The 7,441-nt window shown below is 40.3% G+C and overlaps 1 non-coding gene across 1 annotated transcript; it reads left to right on the forward strand.

The window, feature by feature from the left end:
• Positions 1 to 6,940: 6,940 nt before the first annotated feature.
• LOC149302655 (small nucleolar RNA SNORA35) lies at positions 6,941 to 7,070 on the forward strand. Its single transcript, XR_016272081.1, has one exon. It is a non-coding gene; the product is annotated as a small nucleolar RNA SNORA35 (small nucleolar RNA).
• Positions 7,071 to 7,441: the final 371 nt, after the last annotated feature.

The raw sequence follows: 7,441 nt of genomic DNA on the forward strand, positions 1-7,441 counted from the left end.
AGGTAGATGATAGTTTCAAATAAGTAAATTCCCCTAGTAACGAGGCACATATTATTCTTTACCAGTATTACATGCTATTTATATTGACTTTTTATGTATATAATTTTTTTTTCTCTAAATGTTTTTCTAAATATAGATACACTACAAAAAGACAATCCATGGGTCATCAATAAAGCAGTGTTGTTGATGAGGAGAGCGTGTAATCTGCTGCAAGCTCTTGTGCTCTGATGGGATAAGGGCGTTGATGAACATTGGTCCCTTCAACTGTAATTCCATTCAGAGATTTCTTTTTTTACCACCCTAACACAATTACAATAATAAAATGACTTGAGCCTGAACAGAGGTAGGCAGCATTACACTAATCCTCTCCTCCTATCCCTTCTGCTCTCATCTGCAATCTAATTAGTTTTGTGGGAGAGGTATTCAGTAAGTGAGCAGGTCTAACATACTAATATGTTGCCGACATTACTCTTAATGTAATCAATAACCACAGCTGACAGCTTGGCTTTATCTAGGGATTTTTCTGCATGTGCCTAGTTTTTTTGCAGTTAAGATATCAATAAAACACTTTCTCCAGCTACCTATTTCCTTATCTTAAGGCAGTAGGATGACAAATGAATTACTAGGATGCCAGTGACACAACCTCGTGAAGATCCTCAGTATAAATATTCAGCGATGACAGTCATAGACACATACCAGCTATGTGCGACATGATAGCTGCTTGTAAGGAATCGCTCCAATTGCTTTATTATCATAGGCTAGTACTAAAAACGGTTACAAGCTATTCTTTTCAAAAATCCACATACCGAAAAAATTAACAAAAACATTTAATAATATTTTGTATATTTCTTTTATAGGGCCAGGACATAAGAGCCAGTTATAATGTATTATGTAAATGTTAACCTAGATTGCAGTAGGTATTTCATAATAATTTTGAAAGTAGAACATTTCTCAGTTGTATATCAAGATAAAAGAAAGAGAGCAGTACAAAGCACATACTGCTTTTTCCCGCAATATCAAACTCTCTATTTTGATATTTTGATTTTGAGAAAAAAGGAATTATTTATTGTCTGTAGCTTATATTTAAAAAACTGGCATATACCAGTATATATATATTTTTTTTATATTGTTTTGCATTCAAATGTTTAGTGCATGTAATAACCAGATTTGTTTTATATTCTAAAAACATGGCAAATGAGAATGCCTGTTCATGACCTTGTCCTAAATGAAGCTGTTCACCTAAAAATGGTATAATGTGTAAGAATGAATAAACGTATTTACTGCACTTTCAAATTATATATTTTTTTTCATTATACTTCTTTCTTTGATTGTTGCACTTGAAAACAATTGACCTGCATAGACATATGTGTTGTGTTACTGAGAGTGTGTGTGATTTTTTGACAATGGCTGTTATCCTTTCATTTTAGACCTGGTCTCAAAGTATCTCTTCTTTATTAATTTCTATAGGATAACAAATACATTGAATTAGTGGGGAAAGTGGCATTTTATGGCATGCTAGAACTGACATGCATTTGCACAGGGATATCATAGACTGCCTTTGAGGCCATCATTGATACTTTCATTTGTCAGTGTTGGCTTGACAAGCGCATAGTTGAGTTTGTGCCCCAGGAAGCTCATACCCCCATACCCAAATAATGACTTTGACACTTTACTTGGGTGCAAAATTTTTTGTCCACAGCTTTATTAACATATATACAATATTTAGAGGTCATTGTCAACCCAGCCACCCCGGTTAACATTATTAACAGTTCAAATCTTATTAACACTGACAATGACCTCACATAACCAATAAATTAACCATATAATGGCACCAACACATACCAGGTGCCTCCACATTAACATATTAACATATTGACCACAATAGGGATGTACCGAGACACCCCTACCAGACCGTTTAACCAAATTATAACTATGTAGGGGCATACCGAGACACCCCTACACCACCGATTTAACCAAATTACCACTGCAGGGGCATATCGAGACACCCCCACACCACGAATTTAACCACACACCAATGCAGGGGCATACCGAGACACCCCTACACCACCCCAGGTTCTGAGCCACAGACCAGCTCGAAACCTACACCAATAACTTGAACCAAGTCAAATTATTAACCAAAAACATAACAAAACACCGTATTAGGCAATAATCCCCAACTAACCCCGCCGCTGTGACAAAACGGGGCAGTCACCCCCCACAACCCACCTTAAAGGGAGGGAGGGTGGGACAACCAGGATTTGGATAAGCAGTTAAGTGACAGTTTACAAAATGGTTGCCACTTATATACCTTACTAATAACCCCACCCATAACAATTCTAAACCAATTAAATTAAATCCTTCCTTTTGCACACCACCTAGCTCTGTCAAGGCCCACTCCGCCTAAGCTGCGCTGCTCCATGGGCTTCAATAGAATCTATGCACTAGGGTCTAGCCAGAAAGTAACTCTCAAATACGTCATACTTTGCCAAAACACAATTAGCCAAGATAAATTATTATTATTGTTATTACTATTTATTGATTTATATAGTACCATCATATTCCCCAGTGTATAAGCAGGATATAAGAAGTAGTACATGACATAAAATTGGAACTTATAGAAACAAAAGTTAAGGCAGGACCTTCTCCAATTAGTTTACAATCTGAAAAATTCAATGCAGAATGTAGAAGCAAGACAGAAAAAATATCTGCCAGCTTCTTTCTTTAGAAGCCATGAATTTTTTTAAAAAATGTCATGGAAAGTTAGGTCCCACAAGTCAGATTGCAAGAGACATGGCTGAGATTCCTTCACTCCTGATTTGGGGCTTTATTCATTGAGTGCTGATAAAGTCAGGATTACCAAACTAATTTTAAGATTAGCCAGAGCTCTTACATTATCTGTAATTTATATACTGTATCTTAATTAAATAAGAGGTGAGAAATGTGTTAACTTTTGGGCAACTTATATATCATTAAGTGAAAGTAATTTATTACAAAAAATAACATACATATATAAAAGGTGTGAAGCAAAAGCATAATAAATATTCTAAATCTGTATTTTAGTGCAGTATTGTTTTTTTGTGAATTTGGTAATTGTTAATTTGTTATTTTAAAAATTTCACATGAGGCAAAGTATGTAGCTTTCTGTTAAGTTTAGCATTGTGTACAGCACATTGGTGACAAGGGGAAGGTTGTATACCATTAAGAAACATATATTTTAGGTGTATATTAAGGTCCAAATAGCTTAGAGTACACAATATACACCAATCAGCCAAAAATGTAATGTAATATTGTGTAGGCCCACCTTTTGCAGCCAAAACAGCCCTCACCTGTCGAGGCATGGGCTCCACTAGACCTCTGAAGCTGTGCTGTGCTTTCTGGAACCAAGACGTTAGCAGCAAGTCCTTTAAGTTGCGAGGTGAGGCCTCCATGGATGCATCCTGGTGCCATATGTTCTCCAGGTAAGAGACGCACATGCACATCCATGTGATGTAAAATAAACCGTGATTCATCAGACAAGGCCACCTTTTTCCATTACTCCATGGTCCAGTTCTTATGCTCATGTGCACATTGTATGCAATTTTGGCAGTAGACAGGGGTCATCCTGGGCACCCTGACTTGCCTACTCAGTCCCATATCAGAACCAGCAATAACTTTTTCAGCATTTTCAGGTACAGTGACCACACAGCCCAGCCTTCTCCCACTACGTGCATCAATGAGCCTTGGCCACCGATGACCCTGTCGCCAGTTAACCGCTTTTCCTTCCTTGGACAATTTTTGATATGTACTGACCACTGCATACCGGGAACTGCCCACAGGAGCTGCAGTTTTTGAGATGCTTTGATCCAGTCATCCAGCCATCACAATTTGGCCCTTGTCAAAGTCACTCAGGTCCTTATGCTTGCCTATTTTTTCTGCTTCTAACACATCAACATTGAGGATGAAATGTTTACTTGCTGCCTAATGTATCCCACCAACTTCACCTGTCAGTGGTCATAATGTTATGGCTGATTGGTGTATACATGGATAGGCACACATAAGAAATGTGACACACATAAGAAACTCTACTAAGGTTGCATGCTTTCTTTTCGTCATTGTTAACAATGGTGAAGGATGACTGTGCTCCTTTATAAGGCGACAGAGAACACCAGGTCCCACTCTCCCTCTTCTAAAATTACACTCCCCAAGGGAATATGTAGCCTCTTCCTTCTTGGTAACACGAGTATGACTAGTCTGATATGCTTACTGAAATATATTTATCTCTAAAAGCACAAGCAAACATGAAAAGCTATTAACCCCTTGATGACAATTGCCGGTCCGGGCACGTCACGGAAAAACATGTCATTAACGACAAATGACGTGCCAGGACCGTCATTTGTTAAAACGGGTGAAAAAAATCGATCCGTGATCGATTTTTTTCACTCAAACGGTGTTGCTCTAATGCCTCGACATCGAGGCATTGAGCAACACCAAAAAAAACATTCTCCCCCCCCCCCACGATCGCTCCTAGGGGCGAATAAAAAAGCATGTTTGAAAGACTGCACGTCTTTCAAACATGGCGGCGCCCGCCATCGAAAAACGGGTTTATGAAGCGATCGCAAGTCGCTTCCTTTGCTTAGCTAGTGTTGCTAAGATGCCTCAGTAGCGAGGCATCTTTGCAACACCTGTTTAGCAAAGGAAGCGACTCGCGATCGCTTCCTAAATGCTTAACTTACCTTCCCGGTACCGGCGTCTTCGAAACACGCGGTGTTTCAAGATGGCGGCGCCCATCAAGCCAGGGGGCGGAGCCTGCTGTCATCATCGGGGGGGGGTGTTGCTGGATGTCATGGACATCCAGTGAATAACACCCCTAGTGGTCAGATCACTCATAAGAGTGATCATGATTTGATAAATCAAAGGCAATGTTTTCTAAACATTGCCTTTGACCAGTATTGGATCTGCCTCCCTCCTTCACTTGCTTCTAGTGAGGGAGAGAGACAGATCGGTGTGTTTTCTGGTATTTCAGGTATTCTGAATAAAATAAAATATATATATTGATCCAAAGGCTCTTATAAGAGCCACCCATTCAATATTAACCCCTTCATTGCCATTGATCACTGCATAAACAGTGATCTTGCATAGTGGCAATTGTTTTTGGGGTTCTTTTTTTTTTTTTTAAATTTTTCTTTTATTTCTTTTTTGGTTTTTTTAGGTTTTTTTTACATTTTTTTTATTTTTATTAGAGCCATTAACCCTTTCCTTCCCCACTATTTTTTCTGCAATTGTAACCATGCAGCGCAGGTATACGGCTGAGGAGGCGTATGCCTTTTTGGCCACAGATTCTGAGGCCACTGATACAGCGTCAGATTTTGACGTTGGTCAGTTCACCAGAGGCATGGGTAGCGCCTAATAGGTACAAGCCAGCTATCCCTCCTTTTTCTGGAATTCCTGGCATCAATATTGATGTTACAGGATTCACTCCACTGCAATTTGTGCAGGTTTTTTTGGGAGATGATGTCTTCGGAGACATTGTCACACAAACTAACCTTTATGCCCAGCAGCACCGTGCTGCTAGCCCTAATTCTTTTTGGGCAAAACAGCCATGGACTCCCATTGATGTGCCAGAATTTCTTAAATTCTGGGCACTCACAATGTTAATGGGCATTATAAAAAAGCCCTCCATCCGCTCCTACTGGAGCACCAGCCCCATCCTTAGTACCCCCATTTATGCCCAGACTATAACTAGGCAAAGGTATGAAATGATTCTTCATTTCATGCATTTTAATGACAATAGCCTGTGCCCCCCTAAGGAGCACCCCCAGTTTGATAGGCTCTACAAAATCCGCCCCCTGATTAGCCTTCTCGCTGCCAGGTTTCCAGAGGTTTATACACCTGGAAAGAATATCTGCGTGGATGAATCCCTGATATATAAAGGAAGGCTGAGATTCAAGCAGTATATTCCTTCCAAGCGCTCTAAGTATGGAGTGAAGGTGTATAAGCTCTGCGAGAGCGAGACAGGGTATACTCATGCCTTCCGGGTATACGAGGGTAAGGATAGCTACCTTAACCCTCCAGGTTGCCCAGAACATCTGGGCACCAGTGCCAAGATTGTTTGGGACCTAATATTCCCCCTTATGAACAAAGGCTACCACTTGTATGTAGAAAACTTCTATACAAGCGTCCCTTTGTTCAAGCTGCTGTATTGTTTCGATACAGTAGCTTGCGGTACTATATAAAAAAGAACCGCTTGGGTTTCCCACAACACCTGGCACGAACCCGGCTAGGAAAGGGGGAGACCTCAGCTCTACGCCAAGAGGAGCTTTTGGCATTGAAGTTCAGGGACAGAAAAGAGGTGTGCATGCTGAGCACCATCCACGATGAGAGAACCGTGGAGGTTTCTGTCCGTGGCAGAGCTGGGGTCACTAGAAAGCCAGTGTGCATCAGGGCCTATAATAAGAACATGGGTGGAGTTGATCTGTCAGATCAACTCCTACAGCTCTACCTCATTATGAGGAAGACAAAGGCCTGGTACAAGAAGATTGCAATTTACCTAATGCAAATTGCAACCTATAACGCTTTTTTGTTGCACAAAAAAGCAGACACTGTGCTGAAACTGTCTTTTTTTGCAGTTTCAGCTCCAAGTAATTTCAAGTATCTTGTACCGTGATGCACCTGGTCCCCAAGTGGTGATGGGAGCCAGCAGAATTGGGGCTACCCATTTTATTTTTAAAATCCCCCCTACAGCAAAGAAGCAGAATCCCCAAAAGAGATGCAGGGTATGCTACAGCAGGGGGCAAAGAAAGGACACCACATTTTACTGTCCAGATTGCCCTGGAAAACCTGCACTCTGTGTCGGTGACTGCTTCAAGTTGTATCACATAGTTTACCATTTTTTTATTTTTTTTTTGTTACATTTACTGTTTTTTAGCTTTTATTTGCTCCACCATTTTTTAAGCGTTTTTATTTGCACTGTTAAGTGAACCCTGTGTCCATTCCGTGGCATGAGGGACCGCTTAAGGTGCTAGATCAAATCCCTTCTTGGAGATAGGCCAGGCTTTCTTGTAACCTGTCCCTACTGATAGTTGGGTACAAGCATTTTTCTTTACCCAGATGTAAAACTTCCTAGTTGAAAAACTGAATTGCTCATGTTCCAAATGTGGCCCTTTTGCCCCCAAACAATCTGACAAACCCATGCATGTGGGGTATACCAGGAGCTGTAATTTCACACCTGAAGTACAAAGTGTGTGAAAAAAACACCAAAAACAATTACTATCACAAACTTTGACAAGGGTTGGTGGTAGGATTAGTGCATGGAAAGGGTTAAACTATCAGCATCTAAAATACCCTGGGGTGTCTAGTTTTCAAAAATATATGGTTTGGTGGGGTAAATTTAATTTGCTGGCTTCAAAGATGCACCAAATACCACATGGAGACAAAATTACCAGATTCAGAGAAAAATGGTTTT

Source organism: Sceloporus occidentalis, unplaced genomic scaffold (assembly GCF_023333645.1).
Source record: "Sceloporus occidentalis isolate IW3139 unplaced genomic scaffold, rSceOcc1.0.p SCAF_18, whole genome shotgun sequence".
Lineage (NCBI taxonomy): Eukaryota > Metazoa > Chordata > Lepidosauria > Squamata > Phrynosomatidae > Sceloporus > Sceloporus occidentalis.